Source organism: Mirounga leonina, unplaced genomic scaffold (assembly GCF_011800145.1).
Source record: "Mirounga leonina isolate KUSES-001 unplaced genomic scaffold, KU_Mleo_1.0 Mir_150, whole genome shotgun sequence".
Taxonomy (NCBI): domain Eukaryota; kingdom Metazoa; phylum Chordata; class Mammalia; order Carnivora; family Phocidae; genus Mirounga; species Mirounga leonina.
The window spans coordinates 27,786,932-27,808,896 of record NW_023270374.1 but is presented as its reverse complement, the minus strand read 5'-3'; positions in this window follow the sequence as shown (position 1 = coordinate 27,808,896).

Sequence of the window (21,965 nt, the reverse complement as noted above, 5' to 3'; positions counted from 1 at the left end):
GTGCTCAGTAAACATCCGTTGAATGACTGTGACTGTAACGAAATAAGTGAACAGAAGCTAAGGAACTCTGCTGCCAGGGAAACCCCCTTCTCTGGCCCCTCTCCCCAGGGACAGAGTGCCTGGCAGTGGTTGGGCAGGCAGGGGGCCAGCAGCCGGGATGACCCCTGCCCAGCTCCTAATGCTGCCCAGACTGCAGGTCTAATTACTACAACTCTGGAACAAAGCGAATTAATGAGGCAGATTAATGTTCTCGTGTCATTCCTGTTCCCTCCACAGCCATCAGGGAGCTGGAGGAGGGGCAGCTGGAGCTTCTTCGCGGGATGCCTTTGGGTGGCCGAGGCACCTGATCCCAACCCAGCCTGGCCACATGGCCTCTCCCACTCTTTTCCTTGTTCCCTGATGCCATGGGTCATCCAAAAAGAGAAGGAACAAATATTAGGTGCCTTTGGTGTTGTGGGCACTGGATATGGGGACCCATTTATTCTTCACGAGGTAGAAATTACTGTCCCCACTGGTGAGAGGGGGGTGTCTGAGGCCCAGAGAGATGGGGTGGCCTGCCCAAGAGACCCAGCAGGGCTGAGATGTCTCTCTCACATTGTGCCCCAACTTGTGAGGGAGATGGAGCCCGCTTTAGACTGGCCAGTCCCCTCTCCTCATCACCTGCACCGGAGGCAATGAGGGACAATTATAATAATACTCATGACAATAATAACAATGACAACAGACACCTTTACTGTCCGCTGGACACTGCCAAGAACTAAAAAGTCACTAAAGCCTCAACAGCCCTATGAGGTAGAGATACTACATGCCCATTATACAGATGAAGAAACTGAGGCACAGAGAGGTGAAGGTGCTTGGCTGAGGTCACATGGTGAGTAAGCGGGTCTGGCATTCCAATCTATATTCTCCACTACCTCCTTCCAGGGCCTCCCTTTGGATACCAACCCAGGCTCGGGCCTCGGGGGTGTGGGACTGGTCAGCAGGCCTTTCTCCTGACTGCTGCCCTCACCTCTAGCCCGGCCTACTGGGTTCCTCAGTGCCTTCAAAGGTGGGCTTTGCAAGAATGACACACATTGTGTTTTAACTGTCATCATTTGCTCCTTATTACAAAACAATATATGGTCACAGTAGGAAACTGGAAGAAAATAGAAAGGCATTTGGAAAATAAAATTATTCCTCTCCCAGAGATGACCACTTTTGATATTTTGGTGCATGTCCTCTAGCCTTTATTTTCTATATATAATCACCATCAAGACACCCCCCCCCCCCAACTGCAGCACAAGATTTGCTCTATGCTTGGCCCTGTACTGAGCATCTTGTTAAGCGCCTGCCTTGGCTCAGGTCATGATCCCAGGGTCCTGAGATAGAGCCCCACATCAGGCCTCTGCTCGGCGGGAAGCCTGCTTCTCCATCTCCCACTCCCCCAGCCTTGTGTTCCCTCTCTCGCTGTCTCTCTCTCTTTCTGTCAAAATAAATAAAATCTTTAAAAAAACAAAACAAAAAAACCCAAATTATCTTGTGAAATTATCTCATTTCACCCTCACTACTATATATATATATATATATATAAATTCCTTTTTACAGATAAGCAAACAGAGGTTCAGAGAGGTAAAGTCACTTGTCTGAGATCACAGAGCTGGTCACTGGTATAGACAAGTTCAAACTCCCATGTTTTGGCTCCAATGATCTGAGCTGTTTTCTTATCATAACCTCCTAGAGCTGGAATTGCCTCATTAAGCATATGCAAAATTCTAAGCTTTGGGATAATTCTGTACCAACCTGCCCTAAAAAGGAAGGGAAGTGCCAATTTACACCCTTGCCATACAGTCTAAAAATCTATTTCCCCATATTCTTTTCCATGGTGAATTTTATTTATTTATTTGACAGAGAGAGACACAGCGAGAGAGGGAACACAAGCAGGGGGAGAGAAGCAGGCCTCTCGCTGAGCAGGGAGCCGGATGCAGGGCTCAATTCCAGGACCCTAGGATCACGACCTGAGCCAAAGGCAGATGCCTAACAACTGAGGGACCCAGGTGCCCAAATTTTATTTGCTTTTAAATTTGCCAGTTTGATAATTCTTTTTTTTTTTAAAGATTTTTATTTATTTGTCTCAGAGAGAGAGAGAGCACAAGCAGGGGGAGTGGCAGGCAGAGGGAGAAGCAGACTCCCCACTGAGCAAGGAGCCCGAGGCAGGACTTGATCCCAGGACCCTGGGATCATGACTTGAGCCGAAGGCAGACACTTCACAGACCGAGCCACCCAGGCGTCCCTAAATTTGCCAGTTTGATACACAAACAAGACAATACCATCACTGTTTTTGATTTCCTTAATTTTACTACTGTATGCTTTTAGTCTCTGTGTGTATCTGGAGCCGAGCTGACCAGGACCTGCTGCCCCATGTCTCAGCACAGGAGGTGCCTAGGAGAAGCTGAGCCATCAGGTTAAGCATCATACCCAGCCACATGACACCTTGGCCACTCTGTTGCTGAGTATTTTGACCTTAGAAGTAAGTCCTACCTGGAAAATAGAATGTCCTGGAATGCAGGTATCCCTTAGCCTACTTGACAGATAGGAAAACTGAGTCAGGAGTCAGGAGTGGCCTCCTCCAAGCTTTTGACCCTGAGAGTTCCTCTGTCCCTGAGTCTCACTCTGTTGGGTAAAAAATTTTACCCAAGAAATCAATTTTATCAAGGAATTCAATGAATGAATTCAAGGACAAGAAATAAAAAGAAAACTACACCAAGGTAAATCATAACCAAGTTGTTCAAACCAGGGATAAAAAGAAAATCTTAAAAGCAGTCCGTTTAAAAAAAAAATGTTAGGTACTGAGGGGCAAAGATAAGAATGACAGCAGATTCCTTGTCAAAAATAACTCAAGCAAGAAGACAACATCCTTGAAGTACTGAAAAAAAAAATCCATCAACTTAGAATTCTATGTCCCGCAAACATAACTTTCAAAAATGAAGGTTAAAATAAAGACTTTTCCAAACATAGAAAAATTGAAAGAACTCACCACCAGCAGACCCACACTACAAAAAATGTTAAAGTCCTTCAGATAAAGGAAAATGATACCAGAGAAAAATACACAGCTACAAAATTGAATGAAAACCACTGGAAATAATAACTACATGGGTAAATATATGGGATTATTTTTCTCACCATTTAAATCTCTTTAAAGATAACTGCTTAGGCAAAAATAATATCAATCTAATGTTGAGTTTATAACATATGTAAAAGTAAAATGCATAATAATAATAGCACAAAATGTAACATTCTTATGCTATACATGAAGTGATGTAATATCATTTAAAAATAGACTGTTATGAGTTAAAGATGTAGACTATAAACCATACATCAATTGTTAAAATAAAAAAAAGTTATAGCTAATAATCAACAAGGGAGAAAGAAAATCATAAAAAACAATTAATCCTAAAGAAGGCAGAAAAAGAGGAAAAGGACAGATAGAACAAAGAGAAAACAAATAGCAAGATAAAAGATTTAAATCTATAAAAGATATAAACCATATAAATGGTCTAAATATCTCAACTAAAAGACAGAGATTTTCAGACTGGTTTAAAAAACAGACCCAATTACATGTTGCCTATCAGAAATGCATTTCAAATATAAAAACACAAATGGTTAAAAGAATAGAAATATATAGACCATTTTGATACTAATCAAAAGAAAATTGGAGGGCTATCATAACATCAGAAAAAGTAGATTTGGGGCAGTAAAGAAAGTAATTTCATGATAATAAAGAAGTCAATCCATCATGAGGGACAGAATCCCAAATATTTATGCATTTAATATTAAAGCCTCAAAATACAGGAAACAAAAAGTTATCAAAATGCAAGGAGAAATAGACAAATCTCTAATTATAATCAGAGATTTATATTCTCCTCCCTGAATAATTGATAGAGCAAGTAAACAGAAAATAGAGACAAGATTTGAACACTATCAACCAATTCGACTTAACTGACATCTATAGAACACTTTACACAATAATAGCACAATACATACTCTTTTATGGAATATTTACCAAAACAGACCATAATCTGGGGCCATTTAACAAGTCTCCATGCATTATAAGATTCAAGTCATGAAAAATATGTTCTATGATCACAATGAAATTAAAATAAAAATCAGTAACAGAAAAACCCAAGGAAAATCCCCAAATATTTGGAAATGAAATAACATACTTCTAAATAATCCATGGGTCAAAAAAATCAAAAGGTTAATCAGAAAATACTTTCAACCAAATAAAAATGAAACATGGCAACAAAAAATTTGCTGCTACAGCAATATTTAGAGGGATCTTTATAGCACCAAATGCCTATATTAGTGAAGAAGACAGGTTTCAAATCAATGACCTCACTTTCACCTTAAAAAATTGAAAAACAGGGGCACCTGGGTGGCTCAGACAGTTGGGCGTCTGCCTTCGGCTCAGGTCATGATCCCGGAGTCCTGGGATCGAGCCCCGCATCAGGCTCCTTGTTTGGCAGGAAGCCTGCTTTTCCCTCTCCCACTCTCCCTGCTTGTGTTCCCTCTCTCTCTAATAAAAAATAAAAAATCTTTAAAAAAAATTTGAAGAACAAATTAAACAAAACTAAGTAGGGGAGAAGAAATAATAAAGATCACAGCAGAAATCAGTAAAAGAGGAGTGCCTGGGTGCCTCAATCGTTAAGCATCTGCCCTTTGGCTCAGGTCATGGTCCCAGGGTCCTGGAATCGAGCCCTGCATCAGGCTCCCTGCTTGGCGGGAAGCCTGCTTCTCCCTCTCCCACTCCCCCTGCTTGTGTTCCCTCTCTCACTGTGTCTCTCTCTGTCAAATAAATAAAATAAAATCTTTAAAAAAAATAGAAATCAGGGGTGTCTGGGTGGCTCAGTCGTTAAGCGTCTGCCTTCAGCTCAGGTTGTGATCCCGGAGTCCTGGGATCGAGCCCTGCATCAGGCTCCCTGCTCAGCGGGAAGCCTGCTTCTCCCTCTCCTACTCCCCCTGCTTGTGTTCCCTCTCTCACTCTTGCTGTCTCTCTTTCAAATAAATAAATAAAATATTATTAAAAAAAAGAAATCAGTAAAAGAGAAAACAATAGAGAAAAAAAGCAACAGAGAAAAATCAATGACACCAAAAGCTCTTTGAAAAGATCAATAAAATTGATAAATCTTTAAACCATACTGATTGAAAAAACAAAATATAAAAGAGATTTTATAAGAAATTTTACAGATAAAATATAAAGAGAGAGAAGACACAATTACTAATATCAGGAATGAAAGAGGTAACATCAGTTATACAGATAATAGAAGGATAATAAAGTTCACTGCAAAGCTATAGTAATCAAGTCAGTGTGGTATTGTCATAGGATAGATCAACAGAACAGAATTGGGAGTCCAGAAAAAATAACCCCTACATTTATGGTCAGTTGATTTTCAACAAGGGTGCCAAGACCACTCAATGAGGAAAGAACTGCCTTTTCAGCAAATGGTAATAGCCCAACTGAATATCCACATGCAAAAGAGTAAAGATGGACCACTACTTCACACCATGTGCAAAAAATGAACTCAAAATGGGTCAGTGACCTAAATGTAAGAGCTAAAACTATAAATCTTCATATTAAAAGGTGTAAACTTAATGAATTAGGCAATGGCTTTTTAGATATGATGCAAAAAGTATGTGCATCAAAAGAAAAAAATAGAGAAGTTGAGCTTCATCAAAATTAAAAGACTATAAAAGGACACTATTTTTGTGCTATAAAGGACAATATCAAGAATGTGAAAAGACAACTCACAGAATGGGGATGATATTTGCAATCATATATCTGATAATAGACTTGTATCCAAAATATATAAAGAACCCTAACAACTCAATACTAAAAGACATAGCCCAATTTAAAAGTTGGCAAAGGATTTGAATGAATTTGAATGAATGTCTCAAAAGAAGATATACAAATGTCAATAAACACTTGAAAAGATGCTCAACATCACTAGCCATCAGGTTAATGCAAATCAAAGCCATAATGAGATACTACTTCACATCCACTAGGATGACTACAATTAAGAAGGCAGACAATAACACTCCTGAGGCAAAGGAAATAAAAGAAATATAAACTACTGGATTGCATCAAAATAAAAAGCTTCTGCACAGTGAAGAAAACAATCAATAAAACTAAAGGCAACCTACAGAATGGGAGAAAATATTTGCAAATGACATATCCAATAAAGGGTTAGTATCCAAAATATATAAAGAACTTATAAAACTCAACACCCAAAAACCAAATAATCCAATTAAATAATGGGCAGAAGACATGAACAGACATTTCTCCAAAGATGACATACAGATGGCAAGCAGACACATGAAAAGATGCTCAACATCACTGATCATCAGGGAAACACAAATCAAAACTACAATGAGATATCACCTCACAACTGTCAGAATGGCTAAAACCAACAACACAAAAAACAATAGGTGTTGGCAAGGATGTAGAGAAAGGGGAATCCTCTTGCACTGTTGGTGGGAATGCAAACTGGTACAGCCACTGTGCAAAACAGTATGGAGGATCCTCAAAAACTTAAAAATGGAAGTACCCTGTGATCCAGTAATCACACTATTGGGTATTTACCTCCAAATACAAAAACACTAATTCAGAGGATACATGCACCCCTATGTTCATTGCAGCATTATTTACAATAGCCAAATTATGGAAGCAGCCCAAGTGTCCACTGATAGAAGAATGGGCAAAGAAAATGTAGTGTATGTATACACACACACACACACACACACAGGAATATTATTCGGCCATGAAAAAGAATGAAATATGGCCATTTGCAACAACATGGATGAAGCTAGAGAATATAATGCTAAGTGAAATAGGTCAGCCAGAGAAATACCATATGATTTCACTCATAGGTGGAATTTAAGAAACAAAACAAGCAAAGGGGGAAAAAAGAGAGATATAAACCAAAAAATGGAGCCTTAGCTATAGAGAAACAACTGATGGTCACCAGAGGGGAGGTGGGTGGGGGGATGGGTGAAACAGGTGATAGGAATTAGAGAGTACTCTTATCATGATGAGCACTGAGTAATGTATAGAATTGTTGAATCACTACATTGTACACCTGAAACTAATATAACACTATGTTCACCATACTGGAATTAAAACTTAAAACTTAATGTAAAAAATGACAATAACAAATGTTGGTGAGTATCTGGAAAAACTGGAACACTCCTACACTGCTGTGGAAATGTGGAATGGTACAGCCACTTTAGGAAACAGCCAGGTAGTCCTTTAAAAGGTTAAACCTAGGCTACATGAACCAGTGATCCCACTTGTAGATAGATACCCAAGAAAAATGAAAGCATATCCATTCAAAAACTTGTACACAATGTTCATAGCAGCTTTATCTGTAACAGCCAAAAAGACAATACAACCCGAATGTCCACAAGTTGGTAAGTGGATAGATAAAATGTGGACACAGACAATGGAATACCATTCGGCAATGAAAAGGAAGGAAGATGAAGTGCTGATGCATGCTACAGCTTCTATGAACCTTGGAAACATGATGCTAAGGGAAAAAAGCTGGTCACAAAAGACCACATATTGTACGACTCCAATTATATGACATGTCCAGAACAAACAAATCTATATGGATAGAAAGTAGATTAATGGTTGCCTAGGGCTGAGGGTAGGGGAGTGGGGAGGGGGGAATAGGGAGTGGCTGTTAACAAGTATGGAGGCTTGGGGGGGGCTGATGAAAATATACTAAAATTTATGTGCTGATGGTTGTAAAACTCTATGTACAACGGCATTAGAAGCCATCAATCTGCACACTTTAAATAAGTGAATTGTACAGTATGCAAATTGTATCTCAATAAAACTGTCATTTTTTTAAAAAAAAGATAATAAAGGAATATTATGAACTTTACATTAATACATCTGACAACTTAGATGAAATGGACAAATTCCTTGAAGATACAAAGTGCCAAAGCTCATGTAAGAAGATAGAGATATCCTGAATAGTCCTGTATTTATTAAAGGAATTGGATTGGCAGGTGTGAGTGTTCCCACAAAGAACACTCACAGTTCAGATCTTCACAGGTGATTCTACCAAATATTTAGAAGAAACAGTACTAACTCTATACAAACTCTTGTAAAAGATTGAAGAGAAGGAAATACTGCCCACCTCACTTTATGGGGCCCTGATACCAAAACCAGATAAATTCAATACAATAAATGAAAACTATAGACCAGTATCCCTCCTGAATACAGATGCCAAAATCCTAAACAAAATTTTAGCAGATCTAATTCAACAATACATTAAAAGGCCAATGGGGCTTATCCTAGGAGTGCAGGGTTAGTTGACATTTAAAAATCAATCAATGTGATTATATTAATAGACTAAAAGAGAAGAACCATGTGATTATCTCAAAAGACACAGAAAAAGCATTTGACAAAATCCCATTCCCAATTTAAAAAATTCTCAGCAAACTCAGAATAGAAGGGAACTTCCTCAACTTGAGAAGGGCATCTACAGAATCCTCAGAGCTAGCATCACACTCAATGGTGAAAGATGGGGAGCTTCCCCTCTAAGATCAGGAACAAGACAAGGATGCCCACTTGAACCACTGCTATTCAATATTCCATTGGAAGGGCATGAGGCAAGAAAATGAAACAAAAGCATCCAGATAGAAAGAAAAAAAATAAAACTATATATGCAGATGACATGCTCACCTATATAGAAAATGCAATAGAATCCACACACACAAAGCTATAAGATTGATATACAAAAATCAAACTGTATTTCTATACACTAGCTACAAACAAATAGAAACTGAAATTTAAAAATACCTTTTGTAATAGCATCAAAAATACGAAATACTTAATAATAAATAGAACAAAAGATGTGAAAGACCTTGATATGGAAAACCATTGCTGAGATAATAAGTTAAAAACAAAACTTACCTAAATAAATTAAGATACCTTGTTCATGGGCTAGAAGACTCAATATTAAGATGTTCATTCTTAATCCAAACCTCAATGGGCATTCTTATAGAAACTGATAAGCTAATTCTCAAATTCATGTGGAAATACAAAGGACCTACAATAACCAAAACAACTTTGAAAAAGAAGAGCAAAGTTGGAAGGCTGATTTCAAAACAGTGTGATGCTAGTTTAAAGATAGATAACTTAATGGAACAGAAGAGAGAGTCTAGAAATAGACCCATACACATACATGGACAACTGATTTTTTTTATTATTTTTTTTGTAATCTCTACACCCAACGTGGGGCTCAAACTCATGACCTCGAGATCAAGAGTTGCATGCTCTACTGGCTGAACCGGCTGAGCAGCAGATTTATGATGAAGAGCACAGACAATGCAGTAGAGCCAGGAAATTTTTTCAGCAAATGATGCTGGAATGAAGGGATATTTATAAGCAAAAAGTGAAATTTAATCCAACCTCACATTATATAAAAAATAACTCAAAATGGATCATAGTTCAAAGTATGAAACCTAAAATTTTCTTTCAAGAAGGAAACATAGAATCAACCTTTATGATACTGGGTTAGGTAAAGATTTCTTAGCTATGACAACACCAAACACAAACCATAAAGACTTGTACTTATCAAAAATGCCTGTGCTGTGAAAGACACTCTTAAGGAAATGCAAAGACAAGCCACAGACTGGGAGAAAATGTTTGCAAAAACATATATCCTTTATAGGACTTGTATCCAGAAGACAAAAAGAGCTTTCAAAACTCAATAATAAGAAAACAAACAACCCAATTTATAAGTGGGCAAAAGGGGCGCCTGGGTGGCTCAGGCGTTCCCGTTCCACGGAAAGCCTGCTTCTCCCTCTCCCACTCCCCCTGCTTGTGTTCCCTCCCTCATGGTCTCTGTCTGTCAAATAAATAAATAAAATCTTTTAAAAAAATAAATAAAAATTAAAAAATAAAAGTAGGCAAAAGATTTGAAGAGACACTTCAGCAAAGAAGATATACAGATGGCAAATAAGCACATGAAAAGATTCTCAACACCACTGGTCATTAAAGAATTGCAAATTATCACCAGAAGGAAACATCAAAGCTATTAGCATGCTTGAAATTAGTAAGATTGACTGTGCCAAGTGTTGGTGAGGGTGTAGAGGAACTGGAACTTTCATACATTGCTAGTAGGAATTTAAAATGGTACACCCACTTTGGAAAACACTAGCAGTTTCTTAAAAAGTTAAGCATACACCTATCATATTGCCCAGTCATAACTCTCCTATGTATATATCCAAGAGAAATGAAAGCATATGTTCATATAAAGACTTATAAACACATATTAATAGAGGCTTTATTTGTAATAGCCCAAAACTAGAAATAAACCCGAGGCCTACCAAGAAGTAAATGAATAAACAAACTATGGCATATCCACCCAATGGAATACTACCCAGGGGAAAAAAAAAGGAGGTACTGATACATGTTACAATGTGGTTATATCTCCAAATCATTATGTTGAGTGAAAGAAGCCAAACAAAAAGAATATGTATGATTCCATTTATATAGAATTCTAGGAAACAAAAAAGAATGCTTGCCTGGGGATGGGGAGGGGCAAGAGTAGAGGGTAGGAGAGGCAGGGTGGGAAGGGGTAGAAGAAGAGCAAGAGGGAGGATTACCAAGGACCATGAGGAAACTTTTGGGAGTGATGGATATGTTCATTATCTTGATTGTGGTGGTGGTTTCACAAGTGTATACATTTATCAAAACCTACCAATTTGAACACTTTAGATATGTGTGATTTATAGTATGTCAATTATACCTCAATAAAAGTTGTTTTTAAAAAAGGAAAATAAATCAAATTTACACTGGGAGAAAAAAAGAGATTAAACTAGAATACCTTGACTGTTTGTTTGTTTGTTTTTTTTCCAATTTAGAGGCTCTAAAATTCTTTTGTTTTGAAATGTTAAGTTTCATCTGTTCAAAGATCCATAATCATTCATTTCTAGAATGTAAACCCACCTCATTCTGTCACTTAGAGATAACTGTACTGAGACTCTGAGATGCACTGGTACCAAGTCAGATGCTATAATTCTAAATCATTTCTCCTAAATGTAACACCCATAATCTAAGATCCCACAATTCCATCACTTCATCAATCTCCTTTTCTTCTTCTCCAAACAATGGCTCCTATTCCATCACCAGAATATAAATCTCCTCCTGCTTTAGGGAGCCTCTAAACATGATATTTAGGAAGAGTTTTAATAATATGGGGATGTGCTTCCACCATGAGAATGAGCAGGGAGGGATGGAACAGGAGTGAAACACAAAAGTATTCTGGAGTATCATCCCCACCAAAAAAAAGAAAAACATCTCCAGAGAGAACAACCAAGAGGACATATCTCTAACACTACAGTGGACACCCCTAGTGATTTTTGGTTTTGTCTTTATACTTTAATTTTAATTTATAAATTAATGGGCTTTATTTTTCAGAGTAATTTTAGGTTTACAGAAAAACTGAGCAGAAAGTACAGAGTTCCCATATATCCCTCTCCTTAACCCCTGCTCCCCTGCTATGGACATCTCACACTAGTGTGGTACATTTGTTACAACTGATGAACCAATACTGATACATTATTATTAACTAAAGTCCGTAATTTACATTAGGATTTACTCTGTACTGTAAAGACCTATGGGTTTAGACAAATGTATAATGTCATGTATCCACCATTTCAGTATCATACAGAAGTTTCTCTGCCCTAAAATCCTCTATGCTCCACCTACTCATCCCCCCTCCCTTCCCCCAAATCCCTGGCAACCACTGATCTTTTTACTGTCTCTACAGTTTTACCTTTTCCAGAACGTTCTATAGTCAGAATCAGACAGTATGTAATCTTTTCAGACTGGCTTCTTTTGCTTAGTAATTGCATTAAAACTCCCCCATGTCTTTTTTGTGGCTTGATAGCTCATTTCTTTTTATCACTAAATAATATTCCATTAAATGGATGTATCACAATTTATTGATGCATTCATTTATTGAAGGACATCTTGGTTGCTTCCATTACTTTAATTTTAAATATTTATTTTATTGATTTATCTTTGTCTTTTTGTAAGAATTTATTTTATTTATTTGAGAGAGACAGAGAAAGTGCACAAGTGGGGAGAGGGGCAGAGGGAGAAGCAGGCTATCTGCTGAGCAGGGAGCCCAATGCGGAGCTCGAGCCCAGGACTCTGAGATCATGACCTGAGCCGAAGGCAGATGCCCAACAAACTGAGCCACCCAGGCACCCCATATCTTTGCTTTTTAATTTAAAAAAATCATGTAAATGTTGGCAACAACCTAAATGTCCATCACTGGGGAGCTGGTTCAAGGTGGTCCAACTTTGTAGCAGAGTTCCCTGCAGCTATTAGAAATTATCTAATTATCTTTAGTCACCGTGTTGATGAGGATGTGGAGCAACTGGAACCCTCACGCTCTGCGGGTGGGAATGCAAATTGGTTCAGTCACTTTTTTACTACTACTGGCACTATCTACTAAAGTTGAACATTTGCATCTTCTATGACCTAGAAACCACTCCTGGCTATATACCCAATAGAAATAACTTCATAAGTTCCCCCAAAAAACATGTATAAAAAAGTCCAGAGCAGCACATTCCATATAGTCAAAAACTGGAAATAATCTAAATGTCTATCAACAATAGGATGGATAAAGTATGAAATATTCACTCAGTGAAATACTAGGCAGCAATATAAAAGAATGAACTACCAAGCCACACGACATGGATCTTCCAGACAAAATGATGAGCAAAAGAAGCCAGATACAAAAGGGACATCCTGCATGATCACCATTTATATGAAGGTCTAGAATAGTCAAAACTAAGCTATGGTTCTGGAAGTCAGAATAATGGTAACCACTAGGGGTGAGGGGTGGGGAATTAACTGGGAAAAAGCATGACAGCCTTCTGGGGGAGCTGGAAATACCCTATATCTTGATCTGAGTGGTGGTTACCAGGTGGTTATAGACATATATATATGCTATACATGCCATATGATATATGACTTAGGATATATATGACATATATACATATATACACATGGATCAAGCTATATTATACACAGAAGATTAGTGCACTCTACAACGCATGTTACACATCAATACAAACATTTTAAGTATAATAATACTCTGTAGCCATTGACTCAGAAAGATGGCTAGCCTCAAGGGGAGAAGTAGCTACAGACAAACAGAACTAATATGACCCTATTTATGCAAAATCATCTACACACACACACTTCATCCACAGATGACTTCAACATTATATGGCTACAATTTATGAGCAATTTCTGTATGCCAAGTGCTCTCTTAAGAATTTCCTTACATCATTTCATCCTTACAACAGTCTTTGAGGTGGGGACTTTTGCTGGCTCACTGCTGGCTCCACTTTACAGTCAAGAAGACTGAGGCACAGGGGTTAGGTAATTTGCTTGAAGTCACCCAGCTAGGTGGTGCAGTTGGATTTGAACGTGAGTCCCAACAGCACCAGAGCCCACACTCTTATGGAAATCCCCAAGCCCTGCACACAGCCCGTGAGGCCCCGCATGGTCTGGTCCCTACCACTCCCTCGTGCTTTACCTTGTCCTCTCTCACCCCAGCACTCAGCCTCCCATCTTCCCTTCTCTTCACTGAAAACACCACTGCCCTCACACCATAGGATCTGCACATCTGCCATGCTCTCTGGCAGGAATGATTTTCCTCATTACCTCTTTGCTGAGGGGAATTCTCCCCACCTCTTAGGCCTCAACCCAAGTGTAACCTCCTCCAGGAAGCCCTCCCCAAAACCCAGCCTGGGCTGAGACCTCATAGCTCCAATGCCCCTTCTCTGTGGACCTCATCCCTGTTTTATTTGCATTTTTGAGTTCCCTAAGACTCAGAGCCATGCCCCCTCTGCTCACCACAGGGCCTAGCATGGAGTGAGCACTTAACAAATATTTGATGAATGAATGAATCAATGAACGAATGAATGAATCCATCTGCCAGGGAAGATCAACTTGGAGAGATATCTGGAAGGCGGACATCAAAATGTTAATGATGGTCACCACAGGGAGGTGGATTCCAGGGAATTTTACACTCATTTTTGTACTTGGGGGTTTATCTGGCTGGACAGTGAGTGTTCTGGTGTGTAGGTATCATTTTCCAGCCCCTAGGCATTTCCCCTGTCTAGGACACCCCTGCCACCACCCTACCCCCCCACCCCTGCCCCTGCACACATTCTCCCAGCTCTGCCTGCAGCCCCAAGTGGGCGGTGTATTAATAAGCGGAGGGAGAAGGTCACCCAGCTTGTGAGCACTGAGCTGTCCTTGACTCGGGTGCAGATGAAATGCGCTGGGACGGGGGGAGCTGCTTCACCAAGCGCTGAGCACGTGTGAGCTATTTCTGATTCCCACCCAGCCGGGCACAGCACATCTGCCGCGGAAGCCAGAGCCAGCCGGGTGGGCAGTGGGGGGGACCACTGACCAGCCGCCCTGCCGTGCTCACACCAGACCCGACACTGGCCTGCTGGAAATGGTCCCCAGCTTTCCAGTGCTCGGGGCAGGAGGAAGGGGGGCAAGACCCTCAGACTGGCAGCTGAGGCTCAGCAAGACCGAGCTCCTGCCTGCCTTCCTGCTCTCCTCTCTCCCCAGCGCAGCCAGGTTCTCACTCCTCTCCTGGCCTTTGCACGTGCTGTTCCCTCTGCGAGGAACATCTGCCCGGTCTCCAGTTGTTGGCTTGCTCCCTCTGAACCGAGAGGTCTCAGCTGGGACCACCAGTCCTGCAGGGGGCCCTCCCTGATCACTGCCGTGGGTTTCGTGTCCCTTGTGCTAGGGCCTCCTGCTGTGGCAACAGGTATCTTGATGCTGTCTTAGTGGCCTGCGAGCCACCTCCCAGACTGGGATGTGGCCACTGTGAGGGCCTTATTAGTCACCTCCATGTCCCCGGCATCCAGCAAGGCCCTGCCCCGCAGCAGACACAAAATATACGTTCCTGGCTTGACTATACAAGGCAGAAGGCACTTCACTTGCTGAGAGGGACCAGGAGGATGGAGAGGCTCAGAAAGTGGGGGGCAGGGGAGCAAATGACTGAGTTTGGCTGAGCCTTGCTGGCCAAGGGTCAGAGAGATGTGGCTCTAGGGGACAGGGAGGTGGAGAGGAAGATCCATCCACAGTCAGCAGGGGAGAGTCCTGGTCCGGCCACCCCGGCCCCAGAGCTCCGAACAGCCCAGATGCCAGGTACCAGGTGTGGCTGCTCATAGGCCCTGCCTCCACCAGCCCCGACAGGCACAGTGGATATGGAATCTGCACAGAACGGAGCATTTTGTCTAAATATATCTGCTCCCCAATGAAGGACACACAGGGAGGGAGTGGGGGGCATGGTGGGCCTGCAGCGCTGAAAGAATCTTTACAGGAGCACTGGCCCACAGGCCCAGAGCCACCGGCCCTGGCAGACAGAGTCCACTCTGGGCCCCAGGGTAAGGGGTGGGCCTGGGTGGGCCTCCCCAAGCAGGAATTCCCATTGCCTGACCTTCCACCTAAAAGCTGCTGCTTTAAATATGGGCCAAGCACAAATCAGGACAGCAGAGGAGGGAGGGAACGGGGCGGGGGGGGGGGGGGGGGGGGGGGGGGGGGGGGCCAAGGGGGGGGGGGGGGGGGGGGGGCCGGGGGCGGGGACACAGAAGTGGGGCCTGGGGGAGGAGGACACAGAAGTGAGCCTGGGGGAGGGGAATCCAGAGGTGGGCCTGGGGGAGAGAACACAGAAATGAACCTGGGGGAGGGGGACCCAGGGGTGGGCCTGGGGGGGGGGGGCCTTGCTCCCTGGCAGTCCAGGCTCTCCCCACCACCTTGTTGCAACAAAGGCACAGAGAGGGAGGCAACTCAACAGGGTCACATAGGGACCTGGGGGGCAGTGAGGGGAGGAGGACCCAAGGGTCCTGGCTCCCAGGCAGCCTGAGAGTTGCTGGAATTCCTTCAGCATCCTGAGGTTCTCCCGAGGACCCTTCAGAGTGGGATGGCAGAATGAGCACAAGATCCCGAGTCCAGGCCTCTGATTCAGTCCCATCTCTACCCCTGAGGCCCTCAGGGCAAGTCATCTCTGGACCTCAGCTTCCCCCTCCCTCTGTGTGCTGGTCTCACTGGGAGACCTAGGCTGACCTGGGAGCTGATCTGGGCTGGAGTGTGGGGAGGGAATGCTAGAGGGCACAGTGTGTGCGCATGTGGCCAGGGGAGGTCATAAGAGAGCCCGACACCACCGGCTGCTTTTTCTCGAGCACCTACTATGTGCTGAGCCCTGTCCTCGGGACTTTAACACACAGAACTCACTTCACTCTGACACCAAGCCTCCAGACAGGCAGTGACACTATTATCCCGCGGGGAACAGATGGAGAAACTGAGGCTCAAAAAGATTTCTGTGACTTGCTGAAGGTCACATAGCTGGTGAGCTGAGCCAGGACCCAGCTCAGGCCAAATGCTCAGAGTCGGCTCACTCCCTCCTGTGGGTGGACAAGCTTGCTGGCGGCCGCTCCAGGGCGGTCGGCCTGTGGCTCCAGAAAGCCTTCCCAGAATCCTCAGGGCTGAGGCAGTTGCCACCTTTCCACTCAATTTTGTTCTTTCGGTTAAAAACAAAACCAGAAAAAAAAAAAAAAAACAACCAAAACCTGCTCATTAAAGCAGCTGGACATAAATACTTGCTGCTATTAACACCTCGTTTTTAAACGGTCGCTAAGGCCCTCCCAGAGTCTCCCTCCCCACCCCACTCACGCTCACCCTGGCCAGGATGACACAGTGGTTAAGAGGATAGGCTATGAGGACAGCCGGTCTGGGCTCAAATCCTAGCTCCACCAGGTGCCTGCTGGACCTTAGGAGTCATCCTCCCTCTCTGTGACTTATTTCCCCACATGTAGGGGACAGCGATTCCTCCCACCCAGAGGGCCTGGGGGGTGTTAGAGACAAATAACTCAAGGTCTGGCCCAGGCCTTACGGGAAACAGTCGGCATCACTCCTGTCTAACACGCGGGTGAGGAGTCTACACCAGACGCCCTCAGAGTGGCTCCTGCATGTGGGTATGTGTGAAAGAGAGAGAGGCAATAAATGTTTACGATTGTTTTAAGCCACTAACTTTTGGGGTCCTGTGTTACGCAGGGATAGATACCTGACGCAGATGGTGGACCCTGAGATGGGGAGGAAGAGAGGTAAGAGCAGCTTCCAGCGGTGCGGTTTACCCTGCTCCCAGGCTGGGCATGAAGGGGCTCCCCTCTAGTGGCCCCTGGTCTGTCAGAGATGCCTCCCCCCACCCTAGGCCTTCCCTATGCGGCTGCTCCTTACGACTCTTTACAGACAGGAGAACAGATCCGAGACAGCTCGGCTAACCCGCGGAGCCTCCTATGTGCCACCACAGAGCGAAGGTAGCCTCCGCAACAGAATATCGTTATCCCCATTGCCTAGAATAATGTCTGGCACGTAGTAGAGCTTCATAATAGTGTGGACTAGGCTGCGTTGACAATGGACCCTCAAATTTCAGAGGCATAAAGAACAAGAAATGTATTCCTTTCAAACAGTCGGGCTTCTCCCCAGGTTGGCAAAAAACAGCCCTGGTGGGTCCATAAGCTAAAATGAGGCAACCAACCAGCCAACTTCCTGCTTGCCCAGCCCCGGGCACCCCCACATCGCCCCAGATGGGCTCATGCAGCCACTGCTCCTACTCCCAGTCCTAGAGGAGAGGAGCAGAGGGGTCCCAGTGGGACATGTGGGCTGAGCTCTTGTCTGAGGCACCTGCCACGTGACCCGGCCCCTGTAGGCGGAGGAGCCTGAGGGGGCACAGGCTGTACTCTGGCCACTGGGTGCAACAGTGCTCGGCTGATACTCATGAGTTGTGTACCCACTGTGTGCCAGGCCCCAGGCTAGGCACTGCTGGGGGCGCGGGGCGCCAAGAGGTACCAGCCTGGCCCCTGCCTGGAGGGGTAGGGGAGGCAGACATGTAAGTGGAATCCAGGCGGGAGTGACTCATGTGGATAAGAAAGTCCCCTGGAAGGGAAAGGCCTGAGCTGAGTAGTCAATAACAAATAGGAGTTACTGAGCAAGGACTTTGGGGAAGGGTATTCTGGGCAGAGGGAACAGTGAATGCGAAGGCTGAGGGCCAGATGACATGATGTGTTCTGTGAATCCCAGCTCGTTCAGCTGAGCTGTAAGTGAGAGTACGCCAGGGGCTGGAGGGGGCTGGAGGGGGCTGGGGGAGCGCACAGAGGCGGGTGACAGAAGCACTGACTGCTCAGGGCTCATGACGAGGTGTAAGGGGCCGGGTGTGGTTTCTGGATCAATCACTTGGCCTGCATGTAGATGGTATTACTGGCAGGAGACCTGGGAGGGGGCTGGGACAGTCATCTTGGCCAGAGGCCGTGAAGGCTAGAACCAAAAGATGCTTGAGAAGGGGACTTAGGCAGGGAAGGAGCCCAACCTCTGCTCTATAGCTGAGCCCCCAGACCCACCCCCAGGGCTCCAGGTGCAAGGCTGCCTCCCCACTGGCTTCCAGAAATGGCCTTGTCATTGATCAAATCCAGCCTGGCAAAGGGTTCCTGGAAGCTGCAGGGCTGCTGGCCATGGGGTCCCCTGCCCACCACTGCCCACTACCTGTGCCCCCGCCCCATCCAGCATCAGCAGATGGGTCGGCAGAGGTCAACTGGCCCTGGCCTCAGCCTCAGCAGGCAAGCAGATGACCAACACTCCGTGCCAGTGCTGGGAAGGCCTGGGGTGTGGCTGGCCCAGAGAGCACTGTGGGTCTGCCCTGCTCCGGAACCTTCTGTGGCTCCTCAGTTTCTTTCAGCGGGAAGCATCCATGCAGGGGGATGGTGCCGAGAGGAGGAGGCCTCGCTCCATGCTAACTTGCTGTGGGACCTCAGGCAGGTTGCTCAAAAGGTCCCGATGAGAGTCAAGGGTTCTGCTAACTACAACCAGGACAGACCCTCTGGCCAAGTTCCCAGCCCCACCTGGGCAGGCTGCCTCACCTGTCTGAGCCTCAGCTTCCTCCTGTGCCAAGAGCCCACCTGTATCCCCCCAGGCCCGGATTCCACCTCCCCGAGGTCCCTTGCTCTCCAGGCTCTCGAGCCTCACACAGGCCTTTCCGTCCCAGTTCGCTCCTTCTGGCTCTTAGGTGACAGGTCGAGCGTCACCTCCTCGGGGTGGCCCTCCCTGCCCCGCCAGCCTACGTCTCCTTGTACTTGTCACTGTGATAGCAGCACCTGTCATGGCGGCGAGTTTACGTTCACCTGGGAGGTTACGTCGTGGCTGCCGGCCTCCCGAGAGGCAAGGACTGGGGGCTGCGCCCACTGACATAAGCCCAACACCCGCTCTGGGCACAGAGCAGGCACTTCACATGTGTTTGCTGCATGAACACTGAGAAGGAAGGGGGGAAAAGGAGGACTAGAGGGATGGTAACATCTGCCTCCCAGTGTCAAGAGGATCTGACGATACACAAAGGGCCTGGCTCCAGTGGAGGCAACGTCACTTGCACGCATGCACGCACACTCCCACGCACATCCCTCACACACTCCCCGTACACACATGGCCCATAAAACATACACACGTACTCCGCATACGCACCCCCCCACACACATGCACGCAGGGGAGCCCGGGGTGGAGCGTGGCCCCACCTCCCTGTCCACGCCCACTCTCTCCCAGAGTCCCCTGCTGAACCCGACGCGCGAGGGTCAGAGCCACAGACAGGCAGAGGTGGCCCAGCAGAGACCCAAGCCCCCCAGACTGCCCAGCGCCAACCTGCCTCTGTCCCCACCCAGGCTATCCCTGGAAGGCCTCGCATATGCCCAGTCCTCCAGGAATCTCTCACACCCCAAAGGTGGCAGGTTCCCCAGAGGAGAGGTGCGAGATGCTGACACTTCCTCGCCTGTCCTCACACCCTGGCTTCCAGGTTGGGAGCTGGAGGTCGGTGAGGAAGCTCGGAAAGTTCCCAGCAGCGCCAGGTGGGGGCCCAGAGATGGGCTGGGGCGCCCCAACCCCCCACCCCACTCCTACTGCACAGGTGCGGAAACTGAGACTCAGAGGAGACAGCAGGAGGCTCACAGTGACCCAGCTGGCCTCCTGCCTGGGGTCTGCCTTCTGGCCTGGATGCCTGAGTCACACAGACCTGGTGTCGATCCTGGCTCCACCATCCACCTGCTGCGTGGCCTCAGTTTCCTTGGATGGAAGATGAAGAGGATCATAGCACCTTGCTCCCTCCACTGTGGGGGGCACACGTGGAGTACACAGGTGGCAGAGGGCCCGATCCTCCCAGGAGCTCCGCCCGAGTCACACGGGACCCCTCAGAGCCATCGCTGCAAGCTGCCCAGTCAGCCTCCGAATCCCGAAGTCCAGCCCTTCCCGTGCACACTGCCCAGAAAAGCAGGCAAGCATGCCATGGCCACACAGCGAGGCCTCGGCACACTGGGACTTGAACTGGGGCCCCTCTACAGCTGAGCCTCCCACCCTACAAGTGGATCTGGCAGCGCCGAGGAGGTGCCAGGGCTTGGCGGCAGCCGGGGGAGGGAGGGAGGCAGGCAGGCAGCTGGGGGTGGTGGGAAGAGCCTTTTTTCCCCTGTCTTTAGCAAACCCGGATCCCCGTTTCCAAGCTGCGCTCCAGAGCCCTTGGTTGCTGCGTCACTGCGCGCAGTCAGCCCGCAGTGGGCGGAAGGAAAGGCTCCCTCCCTCTGGCTTGGGCCTGAGGGACAGGGAGAGGTGGGAAGCCAGGCAGAGGGTCAGGGGTGAGGACAGTGGGGGCTCCCTGACACCTTCCAGAGGGAATCTCAGCTCGGTTCACTCCTGGAGCCACAGAGAGCCGAGCTAGGTGAGCCGTGGAGCCCTAACCCCCAGCCCTTCAACAAATAGATGGAGATCACGAGGCCCAGAGAGGTGCTGGGACTCCATAGAGGACACACAGCAGCAAACCAGCTCACCAGTCATTCCAAACCCCCATCTCCTGGTAGCTGCAAAGCAAAAGCCTCCTGGACCCACCCTTGTCACCGCAGGCTCATCTGTCATTGCAGAAAGAAAAATACATGAACCTAGAGGCCTAGTTTCCACTCCCCAGCCCCATATCTGGGGGCACAGAGACTCCCTCCTGTGCAATCACAAACACTTCATCAGGGTGTGGTTCTGAGCCCCTGTGGTGGGGCCCAGCACAGTGTGAAGGTACACAGCAGGTGCTCAATAAGTGGTCTTATACTCCATTTATATGCCAGGATGCCTGCCCCATTTCTGCATTATCAAAGACAGAACCTGCCCACATCGTGTGCTTTCTAAAGATGACCCCTCATGTACCAAATGTGGCTTTAGCCATTTCTGAAGCAAACTCCAGGAGATGGATCACCTGCTCAGGCCTTCTCACGCTGGAGGAAGGAAGGCAAACGCCATGTTTGCCTTGCTGCCCTTCTCCGAGGCGTCTGCGTCCCCATGCCAGGCCCCAGGGGCTGCTGGATGTGAGGGGTCTGCCCCTTCCCCGAGGGGTCCCAGGATGCCAGCATCCCATTCTCTCTCTATCATGCTGCATCCCTGGTGCCCCCCTCAGCACCTGTGCCGCCTCCCATCGCCCCTGGAGCCTGACAGAGGGGCCACCTCCCAGAACTGAGTCAGTGAAGAGCAAATTCGCGGGGAAGGGCCCTGGAGCTCCTCTTGTTAACAGCCATGAGACCCAGCAAGCCCCTGGTGGGGCCCAGGAGGGACCGATGACATCCAGAGTTGCTCCTGAGCCTGCTCTCAGCTCCAGCCAAGCTCTGCCTCCAGGGAGCGGCCAGGTTCCGGCAAGCCAGGGTCCGGGGCCGCCACGTTCAATTCCCGTGGCCCAGTGCCCACTGCTACATCCCCCTCCCCCATCACTGCTGGTGAACACATCTCCAGAATGTGGGCGGAGACCAGATTCCATACTCTAAGCGGCTTGGATTCAAATCCTGGCACTGCCACTTGGCCAGCTCTGGGGCCT